Raw genomic sequence first — 24,826 nt, 5'->3', positions numbered from 1 at the left:
AGAAACTTAAGGGGCACTGGATAATCTGTGACCATATTTATTTCTTTCAGAGACCTAGTATGATTCTTGAAGTCTCATTGTTAAAGGGAATTTGTTCAAGGAAGAGAATAATCCTAAACCACTTAGTGCTATATGCAAAAGGGAATCCTGAAGAAACTTTTCATGGGGTACTAGAAACCCTAATATCTAGAGGTAGGAGCGTGAGGTGGGAGAGAGATCAAAATACAAGGGGCGGGGCACTTCCTCGATGTCCAGGAGTTAGGACTCAATGCTCCCAGTTCAGGGAGCCCAGGTTTGATCCCCTGGTCCCACAACTAGATCCTGCATACCTCAGCTAAGACCTGGTGCAGCCAAATAAATAATTTTTTAAAGGCCAGATGTAAACTTCAAAAACCAGTTCAGTTTTCTTTTTTCAATTTGTCTTGGAAGATAGTTGGTTTACAATGTTGTGTTAGTTGCAAGTGTACAACAAGGTGAATCAGCTATATATATATATACACACACACATATGTATGTATACACATACACACACACACACACACTCTTCTTTAGATCCTTTTCCTATACAGGTTATTACAGAGTATTGAGTAGAGTGCTCTGTGCTATATAATAGGTCCTGATTTGTTATCTATTTTATATATAGTAATGTGAATAAATCAGTCCCAGTCTCCCAGTTTATCCCTTTCCTCTCCCCTCCTGGTATCTGTGTTTGTTTTCAACATCCATGATTCTGAACAAATCATATAAGGCATCCTTCAAATAGACTGGATTGTGAAAGGGCATCTTCCCTGGACACCATCATAGCATTAAGAACCGCAGCACTGGAACTAAACTCCTGCCATTACTACTCTATCAAGCCTCCCATTCTTGATGACCTCAGTCATGACTAGTAGTCCAAGCCTCCTAGGCTATTCATCACCCTAACTCCACACCACATATTCTTTACATATTTGTTAGTGTGACTCAATCCTTCCCTCCTCCAGCTCTCCTAAATCTTCACTGCCTTCTGGAGCTGTCATTCTGTAACCAACCAGCTCCCTTAAATGACCCAATTTCATTCCACATCCTCTTCTGGAAATTTCACTTTACAAAAAAAAATTAACCATATCCCAAAGTCTTTACTTCCTCTATTGTCTATTCCAATGTAAGCATATTCATCTTACACTAGCAGACCAGAAAGTAGGATTAGTTTTATTTTGTTCTTTATAGCTGACTATATTTCTGTTCCTCTTATAATAATTCCCTCCTCCTCTAAGACACTACCCAGTTTTACTTTCTACTTCTACCATTATCTCTGTTAATGTGCACCATTCATTGAAATCTTGAACTCCTTGCACACAGTACTTCCTTCCAACCTAATTCTAGTTATAATATGTGGCAATTTCAATTGGTTATTCATGTGAGTAACTGTCCTCTCAAAGCCTTGACCTTTCAGATCTTTGAGCTTTTCATCTCCAAAGACCATTAGCTCCGCTCTACATCAGCCATTCTATCTGTATTAGTCAGTTTTTGCTTAAGTGTCAGTAAGAAACAGCTCCAACATCTCACTACCTTGTAATAGAAAAAGATATATGTTTTTTCTTACTCATGTGAAATGTCAGCTACTGGTAAGCCACAGCTGTGCTCCATATGTCTGGAATCTAGTGTAAAGGAGCAGTCCCTGTCTGAAACATATTGTGTTGTAGGGGGAAAAAAAAGACACAAACAGAGAGAGGGAGGTCGGGAATGGCAGAGTCATTAAAGCTGTTGCTCAACAATGGTCAGTGTCACTTCTGTTCATATTCTATTGACCAAAGCAAGTCACATGGCCAAGCCTGACTCAATCAATGAAGAAAGTATTAATATGTCCCTTTCACAGGGTATAACATGAGGGAGATCAAGGCACATATTAGGGAAAATCATGCATAATACTGATAAGGGGAGGAGAATATTACATAATTTAGAACAATAGTATAATCTATCACTATTCCTTTTTCCAAAAAATATTTTATTATCAGAAACATCTTGATCATTCCTAAAATCTTGAATGCTAACTTCCAACTCTCTGACACCAACTTTTTATCCTATCAACTTTCTTATTCTAATGTAACTACTATAGTTAATTCTACATCATTATGTACTATACACCATTGTTTCACGATTTTCTCACTATCCATCTACCTTCTTCTTAATTAATTTCCATTCTTGTTCTATTTAGAAACCATGGTCCTAATAAAAACAATAATAAAAATCATAGTGGGAGCCATTACATATTCTGCACTGGTCTAAACATTTTACATGTAATAATATGTTCACTATTTGCAACAACCGCAAAGTATAGGGGCTTTTATTACCTCTATCTTCCTGATGAGGAAACTGAGGTGCACATATACTAATACTGTGTCCAAGATTACAAATTTAATGAAAGGAAAGCAAATACCTCACATTTAGCAGTTGTACAATATTGTGCTATTACTCCTTTCCTTAAACCCTCAACTCCCTTGTTCCCAGTGGGGATATCTTTTCTGTGCTATACATGAGGAACTTAACAGGAGGAAAATCATACAAGTAGATTAAAATGTTTTGTATTAAGCATGATTGCAAATGTACTTGTACTCTCTATACTGCTTGGCTACACTATTCTGTGTTTCCTGGATCTCCAAGAGGATTATTTCTTATCTTCTCCACTTTCATCTCTTCTCATAAGTCATACTTCTTCCCCCTACCTCTCATTCTCTGCTGATGACCTTGACTCTTCTATAGTCGTTCCTTGGTCATTGCAAGTACCCCTGGAGGACACGAAAATCTGAGGATGCTCAAGTTCCTTATATAAAATGGTATAGTACTTGCATATAACCTAGGCATATTATCCCCTATATGTCAAATCATTCCTAGATTACTTATAGTGTCTAATACAATGTAAATGTTTTACTTTTTGAAGTTTTCAGAAGTTTTTTTCTGAATATTTTTGATCCATGATTGCTTGAATTTACAGATGCAGAAGAACCCACAAATATAAGGACCCACTGCATTTAGATATTTTAAATACATAAATATTTAGTCACTCAGAAATCCTTGATGGCCCATCACTACATCTACAAAACCATCTGCATCTATACCTATTTTTTCTTTTTGTTCTTTCTTCCAGTTACAGTGGAATAATTTTATTTTGTTTTTCCAAGTGTTATTGTTTCATGTGGGTTCTGAAACCCCTTCCTTTTTATAGACATCGCTCCTCTTTTGCATCACAAAATTTTTATTCCTCTTTAAGCTGAGCGCTGAAGAATTGATGCTTTTGAACTGTGGTATTGGAGAAGACTCTTGAGTGTCCCTTGGACTGCAAAGAGATCCAACCAGTCCATTCTGAAGGAGATCAGCCCTGGAATTTCTTTGGAAGGAATGATGCTAAAGCTGAAACTCCAGTACTTTGGCCACCTCATGCGAAGAGTTGACTCATTGGAAAAGACTCTGATGCTGGGAGGGATTGGAGGAAGGAGGAGAAAGGGACGACAGAGGATGAGATGGCTGGATGGCATCACTGACTCGATGGACGTGAGTCTGAGTGAACTCTGGGAGTTGGTGATGGACAGGGAGGCCTGGCGTGCTGTGATTCATGGGGTCGCAAAGAGTCAGACACGACTGAGCGACTGAACTGAACTGAACTGAACTGAGTGGCATAATTCAGCATACAGAAATTCTGTATTTTCTCTCATCCTAAAACAGCTCTTCTTGGATGTGTATCTTCTCCACTCCTCTTCACAGTCTAAATGCTCACAAGAATTGTCTATGCTCTTCTCCCCTTCCTGACATTCTATTAACTCTTCCAACCACTCTAATCTGACTTCTGACCCCATCATACTACCATAGCAACTATGACTGCCAAGGTTACCAAGGGCTGAAACTGAGAGTTACTTCCTTATCTTATTTTCTTCCTTAAAAAAAGCTTTCATGGTTTTGTGTTAATCTCTCTGTTATGGCTTTCCTCCTACAACTACAGTTACTATTTATTGTCACTGGAACATGCTTTTCCTTCACTTAACCTTTAACATCCAAAGTTTATGACCAGTAGAACCTTAACCCTTTATTCTTCTCATGCCTTTCTGAATGATCTAACAGTGCTCTTCCATTCATATGGTTTTAAATACCATCTATATGTCAACAATTACCCACTTATTTCTCAGCCAATACTGCTCCTCTGTGTTTTTTTGTATAAACAATATTTACCAAATATCTCTACCTTCAGGCCTCTTGGTTACCTCAAGCTCAACATATGCCAATTTAAATCCTTCCGTTATCTCCTCCTTCATATATATCTATTTATTTTGCAGTATTTCTCATCTCAGTTCATAGCAGAACTAATAATACAGTTTCTCAAGAGAGAAACTTTCTTTCACCCCTGACTTATCCTTCTTTATCATCCCAAATTCTAATTTATCATCAGTCTTGTAACTTCTCTTTTAGAATATACCTGGAGGGACTTCCCTGTTGGGCCAGTGGTTAACACTCTATGTTTGTAAAGAAGGGCACAGGTTTGCTCCTTGGTCAGGGAACTAAGATTGCACATCCCTGTGGTGTGGCCAAAAGAGAAAAAAGAAGACCTAATAAAATAAAATACACCTGGAATCTACCCATTTCTGTCAGTTTCCACTGCTTTAAATTCAGCTACTGAAATCTCCTACTTATATTACTAAAATATTTTCTTTATGATTTTTGTACATCCTTCTCTTGTTCCCATAAATACTATGTCTTGCATGCTAGATAAACTAATGAAAATAAAACTCACTTTTAAAATTTCCAAATAACTCATCAAATTTTTTCCTCCTTATAAACCCTGAATAATCAGACTCCTACCCCATTCTCCATCCTCATTTGAGGTTATTCACCCATCATCCAATATTCTTCCTCCTCTTTGTTTGTTTTACTTCCTTGAACACATAAAGTTTTCTTTCTACCTCAAGGGATATCATACCTTCTTTGTGAAATACTTTTCTGTACTTTTCACATGTGGCTAGGTCATTAGTTTCCTTTAGGTCTCTGTTTAAATGTTTTAAATCTCAGCCATATTTTTCACCTAGGTTTTCACATTTCCGTCAAGTCCCCCATAGGTTATTCTATAGCATCGTCAACTCTTTCATGGATCTTATTACAATGATTACATGTGTATTTCTTCATATGCTTGCTTATTATTAGACTCCTCACCACACCAAGACCGCCATAAGACAGGATCCGTGTCTATTTGATTCATCAACATATACTAGTTGTCTCCAGTAGACTGACACATACAATAAATATACTTCTTGAATAAATGTATGAATTTGATTTCAAGTTCAGTTATCCAAATCTCAGTTCCCTCACATTTAGAATAGGAAAATTATTATCTAGGATTATGCTAAAAATCAGTGGTCTAAATAAGATAATCCCTGATAGAGTCTTTACACAATAAACACAAAGTCCTCTTTCCTGTATCCATGTATTATCTAATGTACATCTTTCAGGTCATATCACAAACAGGAGGGCCTAAAGTATAAAACAATGATTTCAATGAATTAAAAAGACAGAATTCAGAGCCTAAAAGAGCTAGAAATTTTGGATAGAGTACTAGAGAAGAGGGAGCTACAGACAGAGAGGAAAAGACCTTGAACTCTCCTTAAAAGTCACTGTGAGTCTAGCTGAATACTAAGTCATTTATGCATAGATTGAAATTCCTTAAAATGAGGCAGCCATAAGTTGGAAAATTTCCATAACTCACACAAGGTTGGGAGATGTTTGCATTCCAACCAAAGTAAACAGACTTCACTGAATATCTGAAATAACAGAAGAGAGAAATGAAAGATCAGACCTCAGTCCAGGGTCTGAATTATTCCTAAGTGAAAGTTACTACCCTAGACTTACTCAGTAAATATAGTAGAATATTACTCGGCCATTAAAAAATATATACAAATCAACTTATTTGCAAAGCAGGCTTACAGATTTAGAAAACAAATTTATGGTTACCAAAGGGGATTGTGGGGCAGGGGGAGGAATAAATTAGAAGTTTTGGATTAACATATACATACTACTGCATATCAGATACATAATCAATAGGGACCTCCTTTATAGCACAGGAAATACTCGATATTCTGTAATAATGTAAATGAGAAAAGACTCTGAAAAAGAATAGATACATGTGTAATAGAATCACTCTGCTATACACCTGAAACTAACAAAATATTGTAAATCAACTGTACTCCAACATAAAATAATCTTTTTATTAAAGGCTACTACCCTAGGCTTACTCAGCAGAGAAAAAATAGTCTCAGAAAGATGTCTGAACTGCAAGTAACTTAATGATCTAGCAAAATAAAATCATCACAATTTATATTAAACATAAAAGTGCCAACATTAAAGTTATAACATGACAATATCCAGAATCCAAAAAATAAAATACTAGGTAAACAAAGAAATAGAAAATGTAAATTATAATCAAGAGGAAAAAATAGTCAGTAGGAACAGGCACAGAAATAGCATACATGGAATTTAAAGGAGCTCTCAAAAATCTGATCAAGGCTTCATAGGGAAGCATAGACATAAGGAAAATATGAAAACTACTAAAAAAAGTCAAATGGAATTGGAGGACCAAAAAACATAATACCTTAAATATAAAAACTTCAGTGTGAGGCTACTACCAAATTAGAATGATCAATGAAACTAAAGCATACATAGAAACTAGCCAACTTGAAGCACAGAAAGAAAAGAGGCTACACAAAACAGATGAAGGAAAAGAGACTGAACAGCATCCATATGACTAACAGAATATAATTAAGTGTTTATCATGCAATCATGCATGTAATTGGAATCTTAGAAGGAGATGGACCCAGGAAAAAATTTTTGAAGAAATAATAACCAAAATTTTTCAAAAGTATGGTAAATTATGTACCCACAGATACATGAAGCTTAATAAATATCAGAAAAAATAAATAAATAAATAAAATTACATCCAGATACATCACAAACAAATCACTGAAAACCAATAGTTAAGAGAGAAATTTTAAAGAGCCAGGGAAAAAAAAGGTAAATCATATTCAGAGGAAAAATATAAAACAAAAAGAATTACTACTAACTACCTATTAAGAGAAAAAAAAAGTGCAAATCAGAAGATGATAGAAAGATATCTTCAAGTGCTAAAAGCAAAAAAAAAAAAAAAAAAAACCCTATCAACCTAAAATTCTATACCTTTGAAGATATCCCTCAAAAATGAAAGTAAAATAAATATCTTTTAAGACCAACAAATCTGAAAAAAATCCTCACATCAGATCATCAATATAAGAATGTTAAGAAATATTATTTTATTAAACTAAGTTCTGCAAGAAAATGATACCAAGATAGAAACTCTTATCTACCCAATAGGAAATGAAGAATGCTAGAGGTAGGGGAAGGATAAACTGGGAATTTGGGATTAGCATATATATACCATGTGTGTGCTTAGTCGCTCAGTCATGTTCAATCCTTTGTGATCCCATGGACTATATGTAGCCTGCCCTGCTCCTCTGTCCATGGGGATTCTCCAGGCAAGAATACTGGAGTGGGTTGCCATGACCTCCTCCAGGGGATCTTCCCAATCCAGGGTTAGAACCCAGGTCTCCCGCATTTCAGGTGTATTCTTTACTGGCTGAGCTACCAAGGAAACCCAGCATATATACATTACTATATATAAAATAGATAAACAACAAGGACCAACTGTATAGCGCAGGAAACTGTATTCCACATCTTGTAGTAGCCTATAATGGAAACGAATATGAAAAAGAAACATATATATTCGAATAACTTTGCTATGTAACTGAAATATCATAACTCAGTTATCTGATATTTTTTTTTAATGCCAGAAATAGTGGATGTGTGCGTAAATACAAAACACTGAAAAGCATTCAAGATTTTTCAAATAATAATTGATTATTTAAAACAAAAATAATATATTTTGGAGTTTATGACATATGCAGAAGTGAAAAACATGAAAATAACAACAAAGAAATTAATGGGTGAAAATGCATATTGTAAATTTTTTATATGTTACCTGGTACACTAATTAAATTAGAGTCAGATAAGTTAAGGATTAGATTTTAAATAATAGAGCAACAAGTAAAAGCTAAAAAAATATGTGCAGTCAATAAGGCAATAAAAGAAATAAAAGTGAAATTACATAAATATGCAATAAGTCAAACAAAGCAGGAAATATGTAAAATAGAAACAAAGAGCATAAAAGATAAACAAAATAATAAATGACACGAAACCCAACTATATCAACAATTACATTAAATTAGATTAGAGATTCTTGAGAATCCCTTGGACTGCAAGGAGATCCAACCAGTCCATCCTAAAGGAGATCAGTCCTGGGTGTTCATTGGAAGGACTGATGTTGAAGCTGAAACTCCAATACTTTGGCCACCTGATGCAAAGAGCTGCCTCATTTGAAAAGACCCTGATGCTGGGAAAGATTGAGGGCAGGAGGAGAAGAGGATGACAGAGAATGAGATGATTGGATGGCATCACTGACTCAATGGATATGAGTTTGGGTAAACTCCAGGAGTTGCTGATGGACAGGGAGCCCTGGCGTGCTGTGGTTCATGAGGTCGCAAAGAGTCGGACATGACTGAGCAACTAAACTGAAAAATCCCCAACATTAGGGTACTGATTGAAATAAAGTATGGTTAATCATGAAAAAAAAAAATTAGATTAGTATATCAAAGGATGTCATCAAGAGAAAATACAATCCCCAGAACAGGAGAAAATATTGTAAGCCATGTATCATATAGACTTTTAACCAGATAAGATATTTGTATTCAGAATATATAAGAATTCTTACAATTAAACAACATAAACACAACCTGATTAAAAATTGAGAACAGGATTTAAACAGACATTTTTTCCAAAGATAAACAAATGGCCATAAGATGCTTAACACCATTAGTCTCTAGGCCATCACTTCAGTCATGTCCGACTCTTTGCAACCCTATGGACCACAGCCCACCAGACTCCTCTGTCCATGAGATTCTCCAAGCAAGAATACTGGAGTGCCGCGAGTGAGGGCCAGAGAGGAAAGTGCGCCCGCAAAGTGCCATCCAGACCAGCGCGGCCCTGCCGGCAAGAGAGAAACGCCCCGGGCCCAAGCAGCGGTGGCTAGCCCGAGTCCGCGAACCCCGCCCCTCTGTGCTCCAAGGGCGCTGCTGCCGCAGCCTGCCGCTGGCATTCTGCTTCCTGCTTCTAGGGACACTGTTCCCCTGGGCCGATGCCTGCAGCTGCTCCCCGGTGCACCCTCAAAAGGCGTTTTGCAATGCAGACATAGTGATCAGGGCTAAAGAAGTCAGTAAAAAAGAGGTGGGCCTAATATAGTAACTTAACAATGTATGCTTTCATCTTGTTTAAACCCTCAATGTAATGTTTGTTCCTTTGTGGTGTTACAACACCCACCCTATTTTATGGTCTTGCTATGTTACAACAACTACAGGATTTAATGTGATCACAACGGTTTGTGGGCTTATTTATTTTATGAATATCAGCTTTAATAGCAGCAATTACTTCTGTTACTGTGGCAGCAATATCATTGGCTCAACAGGTGCATACTGCCCAATATGTTGATGCCATGTCTAAAAATGTTTCTCTAACTCTAGCAACGCAGGAAGCTATAGATAAAAAGTTGGAGATGAGGGTAGATGCCTTGGAAAAGGCAATTATGCATATTGGGACTGAGTTACAGGCTTTAAAGGTGAAGATGGCTTTGTCATGCCACACTGATTACCAGTGAATATGCATGACATCTTTAAAGGTAAATGAGACAGATTATGAATGGGAAAAGATTAAAAATCATATTTCAGGTGTTTGGAGCAGTTCTGATATTAGCCTGGACTTAGGGAAACTTCATAATCAAATACAGACCTTGGAACACCCTTGACTGGATTTTACCGCCGCTGGAGCAGCTAATGACTTTTTTCACACCCTCTCTAACTTTATTTCTGGAAAAAATATTCTAATATCCTTAGTTATGCTGCCATTGGTGCTTTAGTCCTACTTCTCATAATCATTCTTCCTTGTATTGTCAGGATTCTTCGGCAGAACATTCAGAGGCTCGCGTCTCAGCTAAGGGGGAGATGCTGGGATCCGGCGTGAGGAGCTCCGCCCATGGCAAAGGTCAGAGGAAGGAGGCTTGACATACGCAAAGGCAGGATCAAGCCTCAAGAGTCCCCCTGGAAATTCTCGAGCATCTACCCCCAAAACCAGAGTCTGCCTACTTTACTACTTTGTGCTCTCACCTACACCTCTGACTTTACGGGGTGGCGGCGAGGGGGGGGCTGTCCCCCACCACCTCTTTTGGAGAAGGAGTTAACTTAGAGCTCCAGTTAATAATTCCTGGGCATGATAGGAGTGTTTCAACCTACAAACTCCTCTAAAGATTCTCTAGCCTACCTGACAGGTTTGTCTGGCCACATGTGATTGCTCACAGCCTCCCAACCGTGAGAGGCATGAATGCTTTAAACCTTCTAAAAACAGGTTCTTTAGAGAAGTTAGAAAACTATTAGTATAGTATAGTGGGCTGATTAGAAATTGTATTGGTGAAGGGTTTTTCATTTGTTGAGCCAATGTTTACTGCTAAGTCTCCACATCCCCTGCCCTTATACACATTAATGAATATATAGAAGAAATAAGTATTAACCTTTGATATTAATCACGTTGGACCTTAGGCTAAGCAAATTCTTTCCTTAATTAAAACCCACTACAACCTCACCCTATAGGAATGTAACTTTATCTGGTACCTTCGGAGGCATCTGTTTTAAGAATAATCACCCCTGGAGAAATAAGTGTTCTGGTTGACTGATCACTGTCACAAGGAGAGGGTCATAAATTGTCAGCAGGCTCCCTGGCCAGAAGATGATGTAACACCCCTAAGACCTCTGTATACATTTGTATGAAGCACCTGACTTTAATAAAAGTCAGGACTGCTAAAAACAGACCCTGGAAAAATAAAAAATGGGATCAGTTCCTCGAAAGACTGGTCTCCCCATGTCGTTCTTTTTCTCACCTTCTGGCTGAATTATCTGGAACGTGGAGCCTCGTCAAGCCTACTAATTATGCCTGGGCTTCTAAGATCTGACCAGGGAGGCCTTAGTGTCTCCTCTCCTTCGGGAGAATGGGAGGACGCCTGCAGCCTACGTAGGTGACGTAAATTCCTTGCCTTGGAATTTTACTAGCTTTCCACATAAACCAAGTTATTCAGCCTCTTTTCTCCACTAAATTTTCCTACTGAGCTATCCTTATTCCATTACTCTTTATATCTCTAATTAATATTTAATTAAAGCTATCGTATCCTGATCACTGAAGCCGTCTCCCCTTCGAATTTCCCTGGATCCACCGGAGCTGGACCCTGGCAGGAGTGGGTTGCCAGGCCCTCCTCCAGTGGATCTTCCAAACCCAGGGATAGAACCCACATCTCCTCTCTCCTGCACTGATAGGCAGGTTCTTTACCACTAGCACCACCTGGGAAGCCCCATTAGACCTAGAGAAATGCAAATCTAACCCATACTGAGATACTGCGTTACACCTTCTGGGATGTCTAAACAGACATAGACAATAATAAATGTCTTCCAGAAGTTAAGGACATTTTTAAGAACCTTCATACATTGCTGGTAGGAAGATTAATAGAGCAGCCACTTTGGAAAACAGTTTGGCTCTTCTTGAAAATGTCAAATATAATAATTACCATGAAAGTGACAGTCACTCAGTTGTGTCCGACTCTGCAACCCCATGGACAGTGTGTGGAATTCTCCAGGCCAGAATATGGGAGTGGGTAACCTTTCCCTTCTCCAGGGGATCTTCCCACTCCAGGGATTGAACCCAGGTCTCCCACATTGCAGGAAGATTCTTTACTAGCTGAGCTGTCAGGAAAAATTACCATATGATATAGCAATTACAGTCCTAATATATAGATAATATGTAATATCTGTATGTTACACATATGCCCAAAGAAAACACATGTCCACACAAAAACTTGTACACAAATATTATAGCAGAATTATACATAATAAACAAAAAATGAAAACAATTCATATGTTCATTGACAGATGAATGGATTTTAAAAATGTAATATATCCACACAGTGGAATATTATTTGACCATTTATAGGAATGGAGTGCTGATTCATACTACAACATAAATGAAACATTATGCTAAGTGAAAGAAACCAGTCACCAAAGTACCAAAGACCATATGTCATATCATATATTTAGTGATAGAACATAGATTACATGCCAGTGGTCTGGGGGCTGGGGTGGTGGAAAAGGAAGGAAAGTGGGGAAGAAAAGGTTGATGTGTGACTAGTACCAGACAAGGTTTTTTTCTGGATTGATGAAAATGTTCCAAAATGCATTAGTAGTGATGGTTTCACAACTCTGTGAATATACTAGAAATCATTGCATTATACAATTTAAAAGGATGAATTTTATGGTATGTGAATTTTATGTCAATAAAACCATTAGTTTTGAAATGTACATATATATATATTATATATATTATATATATATATAAATATATATATATATTTATATATGTCTTTAGTGAGTTATAGCTGAGAACACCTGGCAGAAATGGCTGAAATAAGGAGACAGAAGGTTCAAAATGACCTTGACTTACTAAGAAAGAATCTGAATTCTAAGCCATGCTCTTAGGCAGTTTGTTGCAGGTGTCCTCTGCTTAATACATCTAGTCATGTTTAATATAGACTGTTAAAAAAAGAAAGAAAGCAGCACCAGGAAATGGAGGAGAGGAGAGAAGAGGAAAGTAGAAGAGAGTTAGCAGGATCACAGAAAAAAAAGGCTGCTAACAGAAAGTTCCTAGTTATTTTCAAAATAGTCTATCTTTGATTAATAAGCTTGGTGAGAAACATAGATGCCCTACAAGAAATGAATCTGGATATTTTGTTGTAGGCTAAGAAAATAAATTACAGGACAGTGATTCAAAGAAAGAACAGCCTTGTTTTGCCTTTAAGGGAAAAGGACATTTCCAGTATACATTCCATGCTGGTCAGGAGGAGGAACCAGGAGTTCTGCTCTGGTGTTAGGTCCAGGCTCAAATATAAATTCCCCATCAGTTGTTAGCTGTGTAATTTGAAAGTCATCCTCTCTGAACCTCAGCATTTTCATTTCGTAAAATATGAATAATAAAATCTATTTCATGGAACTGATATATAAATTAAATTAGATAATAAACAGGAATTGTTACGTCTAGTGTCTACCACAGTAATCCATCTTTATCCTCTGTTTTTCCTCAACTTGTTTCTCCATTATTTATTTCCCAAATATTCATTAAATGTGTGCTCTGAATGGCATTGTGGATACAGAAACTTCCCAAATGTTGGGAGATATTTTGGGTGGAATTAGCTGCGCCCACCTCTAATGTGGTAAAGTTGTCATGCAGAGAGAGAACATGTCTAATTCATCTTTTTTAACCTCAGTACCTAGAATGGTGCCTGGTGAAAAACAGGAATTTGGTAGATATTAGCTGAATAATTGAATGTACTAATTCAAAGACAATTTGCAATTTTCCTACCTCATAACTTGAGCTTTTTTATCAAGTGCAGAACTAACTTGGAAAACGTTATTCTATAAAACCCAGATGGGCCAATTATTAATGAAAATTAATATAAGAGATCAAGATAGACTGATATTCAAGTCATTTCTACATAAATTGTCAAAACCAAGATGACTGCTCTTCTGCTGGTAGAAATTTTATGATGTGAAGACTGTGATTTGGCTCCATCACTTAAAGGCTATGCTGTGTTGGACAGGTCATTCAGCACTTTCAGCCCCAGCTTCAACTTCTAAACAATTTTGTTGTTCAGTTGAGCCAGACTTCCCTGTCCTTCACCATCTCCTGGAGATTGCTCAAGCTCATGTTCATGTAATCAGTGATGCCATCCAACCATCTCATCCTCTGTCACCACAGACAGAGGATGAGACCCTTGAGAGTTCCTTCTCCAGCATTCCAGGTGAAAAACATCAATTCTTTGGTGCTCAACCTTCTTTATGATCAATAGGGATCATAATATATAAGTCAGGGAGTTGACAGCAATGTCCAAAGAATACATGAGAGTATTTTACATACCAACAAAAATTTGTGTAAATATGAGATATAATTGTTTTCATAATATGTTTATTACCTGTTTTAACTTTTACCAGTTAAAGTTGTCCAGAACAAATTTTCTACACTAAAAAGTCACAAGTATAGCTTTAGAACAATGAATATGTATACACATCAAAAAATGCTAAAATTCACTAATAAAACATTTTTAAGACATTGCATTTTTTAACAATGTGCTCACTATTATACAATGGGTTTCTCAACAGTTAACTACAAATAAAAATTTTAACTAAATGCTTATATGTGAAATCTAAAAAATACTAAACTTATTTACAAAACAGAAATAGACTCATGGACACAGAAAACAAACTTGTGGTTACCAAAGGGGAAAAGAGGGGAGGAGAGGGATAAACTAGGAGTTTGAGATTAACATATAGACTACTATATATAAAAGAGATAACCAATAAGGACCTACTGTATGGCACAGCAAACTATAATCAATATCTTGTAGTAACTTAAAATGGAAAAGAATCTGAAAAAGTATATATATATATATGTAGATAGATTGATATACATACATATATATATATATATATATACACACACACATATGTGTTTATATAAAGCAAAGCATTATATATATGTATGTGTATATGTTTTGCTCTACATCTGAAACTAACACAAAATTGTAAATCAACTATACTTCAGTATATTTTTTAATTTTATGTAAATAATAGCACCATTATTACTCCAACAAAGAGATACAACAAAAATGCAAAGAAACGTTTATGTTTCTCACTGAACCATAGAGGTGAGCATTCCAAGTTGGGAAGCTACTACATTCCATGTATCCATTCATGGATCAAAGGTTCCTTCTGCTCTGGTGCTGCAGGGCATTGTCCTCCTCTACATAGCTGAAATAAGTTTTAAAAGGTGGGCTGGAGAGAGGAAACGAAGAAGAAGGACTTCATGGTCTGAAGAACTCACTCACCTAGAAGCAGCACATTACACAGAATTCTCATATCAGTCATGATCTACATTAGCAATGATTGCACAGTAACACTACAGGAACATGATAACAAGTGCTACCTTTCATTAAGTGTCATTTATATTTATTTATTCCTCTCAACAGTACTGAGACATATTATCCTGATGTCACCAGTGAAGAGATGGGGACCAGAGTGACTCTAACATCCCAAGGTTAAGCAGATAGGAAATGACAACCAGAGTCACCCTGGTCTGTCTGATCCATAGTGTATGCCCTTTCTACTTCACATTTGTTTCTTATTAGCCACAAAAATTTAGAAAACTGCCAGACTTTCAGAAAAACAACTTTTCACCTGGACTTGCAAGAACTTCATATTAGGTGGAAATCTTTCATTTTTATAGCTCCTTACAATTTACAAAGTGGTTCATGCTTGGCCTCATTTGCTTTTTATAACTCAGTGAGGCCAAAAACAATGCACGATTACCTCTATTTCTTAGACAAGGAAGGGGAGGGTAAAAGTGTTTAAATATTTTCCTCTAAGAGGGAAAAACATCACTGTTCACCATCCTGATCCCACGTCAAGGAATATTTTTTAAACAGAGTGATTATGTTATACTGATATTGGTTACAAGAGGATTTTACTTGTATAATCACTGGGAAATTTATATGATGATGAAACATGTAGAGAATTTGGAGCAGAGCCACCGAATTCAAGAATTAGGAATAACATTTAAAACAGAAATCGAGGGACTTCCCTGGTGGTCCAGTGGCTAAGACTCCATGCTCCCAGAGCAGGGGGCATGGCTTCAATCCCCGGTCAGGGAATTTAGATCCCACCTGTGGCAACTAAGAAATCCTGAGTGCTGCAGTTCAAATATGGAGCAGTACCAGGCTCCTCCATCCATGGGATTTTCCAGGCAAGAGTACTGGAGTGGGGTGCCATTTCCTCTCCAGGGGATCTTCCCGACCCAGGGATTGAACCCGGGTCTCCAGCATTGTAGACAGACGCTTTTACCCTCTGAGCCACCAGGGAAGTCCAAAATAAATATAATAAAATATAATAGAAATGGCTACCTTTTAGGAAATGAAACAGAATGTGATCAAAACTGGCTTTATGTTTCAAGAGAAAATAAATGAGTTTTAAATTGCAACAGAAAAAAAAAAAAAGCTGTCAGATATTAGAAAGAACTTTTGCACCAAAGGAAAAGAAAAATCATGTTGAATCTCCTTCCTTAAAAACTTCTGATTCAGGATCAACAACTGAATTAGACAAGACTTAGGTACAGCTGAGTAGTGTCTTGCCCAGAGTTTTGAAGCTACAGCAGAGGTTCCTAGCCTGCACCCTCGTATGTTCCAGACCACTCTGGGATAGGGAACCTAAGTCTGTGTTCTGTTCATAATTATGCCCCATATAAGTCATGTGATATTAAGCAAGGCACTGAATCCTATTGAACCTACATCCTCAACTGGAAAAATTTGATAGCAATCCCTGCCTTGTGTCATTAACTTCACATGAGATGACCTAGGTAAGGATACATTGTCAACCATAAATGCCTTCACAGTCACATTCACATTTCATAATTTTTTTAATTTAACCAATGTCAGTATATTTCACTTTTTACATACACAATTGCCCTCAATACTATATCTTCTTTTATTTCTCATTTCATTTAAAATTAACACTTTACAAAGTCTTACTGTGTAACACAGGAGGATATGATATCCTTGTGATATCTTGTGATAAACCAAGATATGGAAAAGAATAAGATGTGTGTGTGTGTGTGTGTGTGTGTGTGTATATATATATATATATATATATATATATATATATATAATTGAGTCACTTTGCTGTACAGCAGAAATCAATTATACATCAATAAAAATCTTTTAAATACTTTGATGTTATTTTTCGTATGTCTGCTTAGACAATCAAGAGATTTTCTGCAAAAATCAAGACTGTATCAACCTCAATTAAAGCATCTGTAAACCAGAGAATGTTTTGTTAGTCCTTCAACTGTCAAAGATAGTTCTAAACATATTCATAAGTCTATCCATTTCCTAGGGTTATTACCTGGCCCTTTTTGAGCTGCCATCTTTTTAGTAATATTAGTGCTAACCTGTTTTTGGCTTTGCTTTTTAGCATTACCTTTTTCCATATTGGTGTGTTTTTCTAAATGCAGGTGCTACAAGTCCCCCTTCTTCATGCTAAGTGGTCCTATAAAAATTGAATTTTCCATGAAAATATTCCATAGAGTGTGAAATCAAAGCAGAATTAAGCCTGAGGCATCACTGCAGGATTTGGTATGAGGTTGAGGCTTATAAAGGCTTCCCTGGTGGCTCAGAGGGTAAAGTGTCTGCCTGCTATGCAGGAGACCTGGGTTCAATCCCTGGGTCAAGAAGATCCCCTGGAGAAGGAAATGGCAACCCACTGCAGTACTCTTGCCTGGAAAATCCCATGGACAGAGAAGCCTGGTGGACTACAGTCCATGGGATTGCAAAGAGTCGGACACGACTGAGCAACTTCACTTCACTTCACTTCACTTCACTTGAGGCTTATAAAGGGCCAGCCAACAGGAAAGATACGAAATATGAAACCAACTCTTGAGGCAAATCATCCTCATCTGTCAGTTTGTCAGTAACTGAAAGATACACTAGCATATTTCAACCAGTTGAAATCAAACTGTTGAATCAAAAACTTTCAACCAGTTGTATTTTTCATGACAAAATTGCTTTAAAGCCAAATAGTTTTGTGGCAAAATGCTTGTGTAAAACATTCACGGCAAACAAGTTCATGGAGAAAACATCAGACGTCAACACCCACCCCCACCTCACGTTGCCATGGATATAACAGATGGCAGAGTAAAAGGGCGTGCACTCCTGCATGAACTCCAAAATTACAACTCACTGCTGAACAATCACTGACAGGAGAATATTGAATCCCACCAAAGAAAGATACTCCACATCCAAGGTCAAAGGAGAAGCCCCAGGAAGACTGTAGGGGTGACTGTTTGAGCTCAAAGGGTTCAAACAAAACCCTGTGTGTACTAGGACACAGAGACCCCACAGAGACAGAGGCAGACCTTCCTTTGAGTGTTTGAGTGTCTCCTACAGAGGTACAGGTCAGCAGTGACCTAGCACAGGGGCAGGGGGACTGGGTACAGCATACATGTCTCACACAGCCTGTGCCATAAGCCCACTTGGAGGAGGTTGCCATTAACACCACGATAGAGCCAACAGGCAGATGACCCATAAACTGCAAAACAATTATGCCAACAAAATCTTCGCACTGTGAAGAAAGTTCTAGAACCCACAACAGATTTTCCAACCTGGGAAACTGGCAAAGGGATTGAGAACCCCCAGGGAATTTGACTTTGGAGGCCAGTGGAATTTGATTGCAGAACTTACACAGGACTAGAGAAACACACTCGTGGAGGGCACAAACAAAACCTTCTGCACACCAGGACACAGGAGAAAGGAGCAGTGACCCCACAAGAGACTGATCCACACTTGGCTGTGAATGTCCAGGAATCTCTGGTGAAGGCATGGGTCATGAGGCATGTGGCCTATGGAAGGGATGGGGGCACTGAGTGCAGCAGTGCTTGCATGGGACCTTTAGAAGGAGATCACCATTATCTTCATTACCTCAACCATAATTTGGTATCAGGTCAAACAACAGGGAGAAAACACAGCCCTGTCCATCAAAAAAAAAAAAAAAAATGGATAAAACATTTACTGAGCATGGCCTCTCCCACCAGAATAAGACCCAGATTCTCCAACAGTCAGTCTGTCCCATCATGAAGCTCACATAAGCCTCTTATCCTTATCAATCAAAGGGCAAACAGAGTGAAAATGACATCCACAGAAAACTAAGCAAACTGATCACATGGACCACAGCCTTGTCTAACTCAATGAAACTATGAGCCTTGCCATGTAGAGCCAACCAAGGTAGATGGGTCATGATGGAAAGATCTGACAAAATGTGGTCCACTGGAGAAGGGAATGGCAAACCACTTTGGTATCCTTGCCTTCAGAACCCCATGAACAGTATGAAAAGGCAAAAAGATATGACACTGAAAAAATGAACTCCCAAAGTCAGTAGGTCCCCAATATGCTACTGGAGAAGAGTTGAGAAATAACTCCAGAAAGAAGGAAGAGATGGAGCCAAAGTGAAAACAATGAAGAGTGGTGGATGTGATTAGTGATAGAAGTAAAGTCCGATGTGGTAAAGCACAATATCGCATAAGAACAAGGAATATTAGGTCCATGAATCAATACAAATTGGAAGTGGTCAAACAAGAGATCGCAAGAGTGAACATCGACATTTTAGGAATCAATGAACTAAAATGGACTGGAATGGGTGAATTTAACTCAGATGACCATTATATTTACTACTCTGGGCAGGAATCCCTTAGAAGAAATGGAGTAGCCATCATAGTCAACAAGAGAGTCCGAAATGCAGTACTTGGATGCAGTTTCAAAAACGACAGAATGATTTCTGTTCATTTCCAGTTCAGTTCAGTTCAGTCGCTCAGTCTCTTTGCGACCGACTCTTTGCGACCTTGTGAATTGCAGCACACCATGCCTCCCTGTCCACCACCAGCTCCCGGAGTTCACTCAAACTCACGTCCAGTGAGTCAGTGATGTCATCCAGCCATCTCATCCTCTGTCGTCCCTTTCTCCTCCTGCCTCCAACCCCTCCCAGCATCAGAGTCTTTTCCAATGAGTCAACTCTTCACATGAGGTGGCCAAAGTACTGGAGTTTCAGCTTTAGCATCATTCCTTCCAAAGAAATCCCAGGGCTGATCTCCTTCAGAATGGACTGGTTGGATCTCCTTGAAGTCCAAGGGACTCTCAACAATCTTCTCCAACACCACAGTTCAAAAGCATCAATTCTTCGGTGCTCAACTTTCTTCACAGTCCAACCTTCAACATCCATACATGACCACAGGAAAAACCATAGCCTTGACTAGATGGACCTTAGTTGGCAAAATAATGTCTCTGCTTTTGAATATGCTATCTAGGTTAGCCATAACTTTTCTTCCAAGGAGTAAGCGTCTTTTAATTTCACGTCTGCAGTCACCATCCACAGTGATTTCAGAGCCAAAAAAATAAAGCCTGACACTGTTTCCCTATCTATTTCCCATGAAGTGATGGGACCAGATGCCATGATCTTCGTTTTCTGAATGTTGAGCTTTAAGCCAACTTTTCACTCCCCACTTTCCCTTACATCAAGAGGCTTTTATGTTCCTCTTCACTTTCTGCCATAAGGGTGGTGTCATCTGCATATCTGAGGTTATTGATATTTCTCCCAGCAATCTTGATTCCAGCTTGTGCTTCTTCCAGCCCAGCATTTCTCATGATGTACTCTGCATATAAGTTAAATAAGCAGGGTGAAAATATACAGACTTGTACTACTTTTCCTATTTGGAACTAGTCTTTTGTTCCATGTCCAGTTCTAACTGTTGCTTCCTGACCTGCATACAAATTTCTCAAGAGGCAGGTTGGATGGTCTGGTATTCCCATCTCTTTCAGAATTTTCCACAGTTTATTGTGATCCACACAGTCAAAGGCTTTGGCATAGTCAATAAAGCAGAAATAGATGTTTTTCTGGAACTCTCTTGCTTTTTCTATGATCCAGCGGATGTTGACAATTTGATCTCTGGTTCCTCTGCCCTTTCTAAAACCAACCTGAACATCAGGAAGTTCACATATTGCTGAAGCCTGGCTTGGAGAATTTTGAGCATTACTTTACTAGCATGTGAGATGAGTGCAATTGTGCGGTAGTTTGAGCATTCTTTGGCATTGCCTTTCTTTGGGATTGGAATGAAAACTGCCATTTTCCAGTCCTGTGGCCACTGCTGAGTTTTCCAAATTTGCTGGCATATTGAGTGCAGCACTTTCACAGCATCATCTTTCAGGATTTGGAATAGCTCGACTGGAATTCTGTCACCTCCACTAGCTTTGTTCGTAGTGATGTTTTCTAAGCCCACTTGACTTCACATTCCAGGATGTCTGCCTCTAGGTCAGTGATCACACCATAGTGATTATCTGGGTCATGAAGATCTTTTTTGTACAGTTCTTCTGTGTATTCTTGCCATCTCTTCTTAATATCTTCTGCTTCTGTTAGGTCCATACCATTTCTGTCCTTTATGGAGCTCATCTTTGCATGAAATGTTCCTTTGGTATTTCTGATTTTCTTGAAGAGATCCCTAGTCTTTCCCATTCTGTTGTTTTCTTCTATTTCTTTGCATTGATCGCTGAGGAAGGCTTTCTTATCTCTTCTTGCTATTCCTTGGAACTCTGCATTCAGATGTTTATATCTTTCCTTTTCTCCTTTGCTTTTCATTTCTCTTCTTTTCACAGCTATTTGTAAGGCCTCCCCAGACAGCCATTTTGCTTTTTTGCATTTCTTTTCTATGGGAATGGTCTTGATCCCTGTCTCCTGTACAATATCACGAATCTCATTCCATAGTTCATCAGGCACTCTATCTATCAGATCTAGGCCCTTAAATCTATTTCTCACTTCCACTGTATAATCATAAGGTATTTGATTTAGGTCATTCCTGAATGGTCTAGTGGTTTTCCCTACTTTCTTCAATTTAAGTCTGAATTTGGCAATAAGGAGTTCATGGTCTGAGCCACAGTCAGCTCCTGGTCTTGTTTTTGCTGACTGTATAGAGCTTCTGTATCTTTGGCTGCAAAGAATATAATCAATCTGATTTCGGTGTTGACCATCGAACTGTCAAATGACCCAACAATCCCACTGCTGGGCATACACACTGAGGAAACCAGAATTGAAAGAGACATGTGTACCACAGTGTTCTTCACAGACTGTTCACAATAGCCAGGACACGGAAGCAACCTAGATGTCCATCGGCAGATGAATGGATAGGGAAGCTGTGGTACATATACACAATGGAATATTACTGAGCTTTTAAAAAGAATGCATTTGCATCATTTCTAATGAAGTGAACGAAACTGGGGCCTGTTATACAGAGTCAAGTAAGTTGGAAAGAAAAACACTAATATTAACGAATATATATGGAATTTAAAAAGATGATAATGATGACCCTATATGCGAGACAGCAAAAGAAACATAGATTTAAAGAACAGAATGTTAGACTCTGTGGGAGAAGGTGAGGGTGGGATGATTTTAGAGAATAGCATTGAAACATGTATATTATCATATGTGAAACAGATCACCAGTCCACGTTCAATGCATGAGACAGGGTGCTCAGGGCTGTTGCACTGGGATGACCCTAGGGATGGGATAGGGAAGGAGGTAGGATGGGGAGGGAGGTGGGAGGGGGTTCAGGTTGGGGAACACAGGTACACCCATGGCTGATTCATGTCAATGTATGGCAAAACCACCACAATATTGTAAAGTAATTAGCCTCCAATTAAAACATATAAATTAATTTTTTAAATATATACCTTAAAACTCAACATTCAAAAAACAAAGATCATGGCACCCGGTCTCATCACTTCCTGGCAAATAATGGAGAAATAGTGTAAACAGTGGCAGAATTTATTTTGGGGGCTCCAAAATCACTGCAGATGGTGACTGCAGCCATAAAATTAAGACGCTTGCTCCTTGGAAGAGAAGTTATGACCAACCGAGACAGCATATTACAAAGCAGAGACATTACTTTGCTGACAAATGTCTGTCTCGTCAAAACAATGGTTTTTCCAGTAGTCATGTATGGATGTGAGAGTTGTACTATAAAGAAAGTTGAGGACCAAAGAAGTGATGCGTTTGAACTTGGACTGCAAGGACATCAAGCAAGTCAACCCTAAAAGAAATCAGTCCTGAATATTCATTGGAAAGACTGATGCTGAAGCTGAAGCTCCAATACTTTAGCCGCCTGATGCAAAGAACTGACTCATTGGAAAAGACCCTGATTCTGGGGAAAATTGAAGGTAGGAGGAGAAAGGGACAACAGAGGATGAGATGGTTGGATGGCATCACTGACTCGATGAACATGAGTTTGTGGAAGCTCCGGGAGTTGGTGACGAACAGGGATGATTTGCGTGGTGCAGTCCATGGGATCACAAAGAGTCAGACACGAATGAGTGACTGAACTGAACTGGACTGAACAGGAGAGAGGATGGTAGGGCTTTCAATCAACTCTAATTTAGCTCAGTGTCACCCTCAGTCATTCTCTCCCATCAGGAAGCTTCCATAAGACTCATTCCTTCTCCATCAGAGGGCTGACAGATGGAAAACCACAATCACAGAAAACTAACCAATCTGATCATATGGACAACAGACTTGTCTAATTCTAATGAAACTATGAGCCATGCCATATAGAGCCACCCAAGATGAATGGGTTATGGTGGAGAGTTCTGACAAAATTTGGTCCACTGGAGAAGGGAATGGCAAACCACCTCAGTTATTCTTGCCTTGAGAACCAGATGAAAAGGCAAAAAGATAAGACACTGAAAGATGAACTCCTCAGGTCAGTAGGTACCCAATATGCTATTGGAGATGAGTGGAGAAATAACTCCAGAAAGAATGAAGAGATGAAGCCAAAGTAAAAACAACAACCAGTTGTGGATGTGACTGGTGATAGAAGCAAAGTCTGATGCTATAAAGAGTAATATTCCATAAGAACCTGGAATGTTAGGCCCATGAGTCAAGGCAAAATGGAAGTGGTCAAACAGGAGATGGCAAGAGTGAACATCAACATTTTAGGAATCAGAGAACTAAAATGGACTGCAATGGGTGAATTTAACTCAGATGACCATTATATCTATGACTAGTGTGTGCAAGAATCCCTTAGAATAAATGGAATAGCCATCATAGTCAACAAAAGAGTCTGAAATGCAGTACTTGGATGCAATCTCAAAAATGAAAGAATGATCTCTGTTCATTTCCAAGGCAAACCATTCAATATCATGGTAATCCAAGTCTATGCCCCAACAAGTAATGCTGAAGAAGCTGAACTTGAATGGTTCTATGAAGACCTACAAGACCTTCTAGAACAAACACCCAAAAAAAGATGTCCTTTTCATTATAGTTGACTGGAATGCAGTCCCCTATAGTAGGAAGCCAAGAAACACCTGGAATAACAGGTAAATTTGGCCTTGGAATACAGAATAAAACAGGACAAAGGCTGATAGACTTCTCCTAAAAAAACGCACTAGTCATAGCAAACACCCTCTTCCAACAACACAAGAGAAGACTCTACACATCACCATAGGGTCAATACCAAAATCAGGTTGATTATATTCTTTGCAGTCAAAGATGGAGATGCTCTATACAGTCAGCAAAAACAAGACTGGAACCTGATGTGGCTCAGATGATGAAATCCTTATGTAAAATTTAGACTTATATTGAAGATAAGTATGGAAAACTACTAGATAATTCAGGTATGACCTAAATCAAGTGCCTTATGATTATACAGTGGAAGTGACAAATAGATTCAAGGGATTAGATCTGATAGACAGACTACCTGATGAACTATGGACAGAGGTTCATGACTTTGTACAGGAGAAAGGGATCAAGACCACCCCCAAGACAAAGAAATGCAAAACAGCAAAATGGTTGTCTGAGGAAGCCTTAGAAATAGCTCTAAATAGAAAAGAAGCGAAAAGCAAAGAAGATAAAGAAGGATATAACACTTGAATGGAGAGTTCCAAAGAATAGCAAGGTGAGATGAGAAAGCCTTCCTCAGTGATCAATGCAAAGAAATAGAGGAAAACAACAGAATGAGAAAGTCTAGAGATCTCTTCAATAAAATTAGACATACCAAA

The sequence above is a fragment of the Bos javanicus genome, chromosome 3, assembly GCF_032452875.1.
Source record: "Bos javanicus breed banteng chromosome 3, ARS-OSU_banteng_1.0, whole genome shotgun sequence".
NCBI lineage: Eukaryota > Metazoa > Chordata > Mammalia > Artiodactyla > Bovidae > Bos > Bos javanicus.
The sequence above is the reverse complement of the archived record's forward strand: the minus strand, read 5'-3'. Positions refer to the sequence as shown.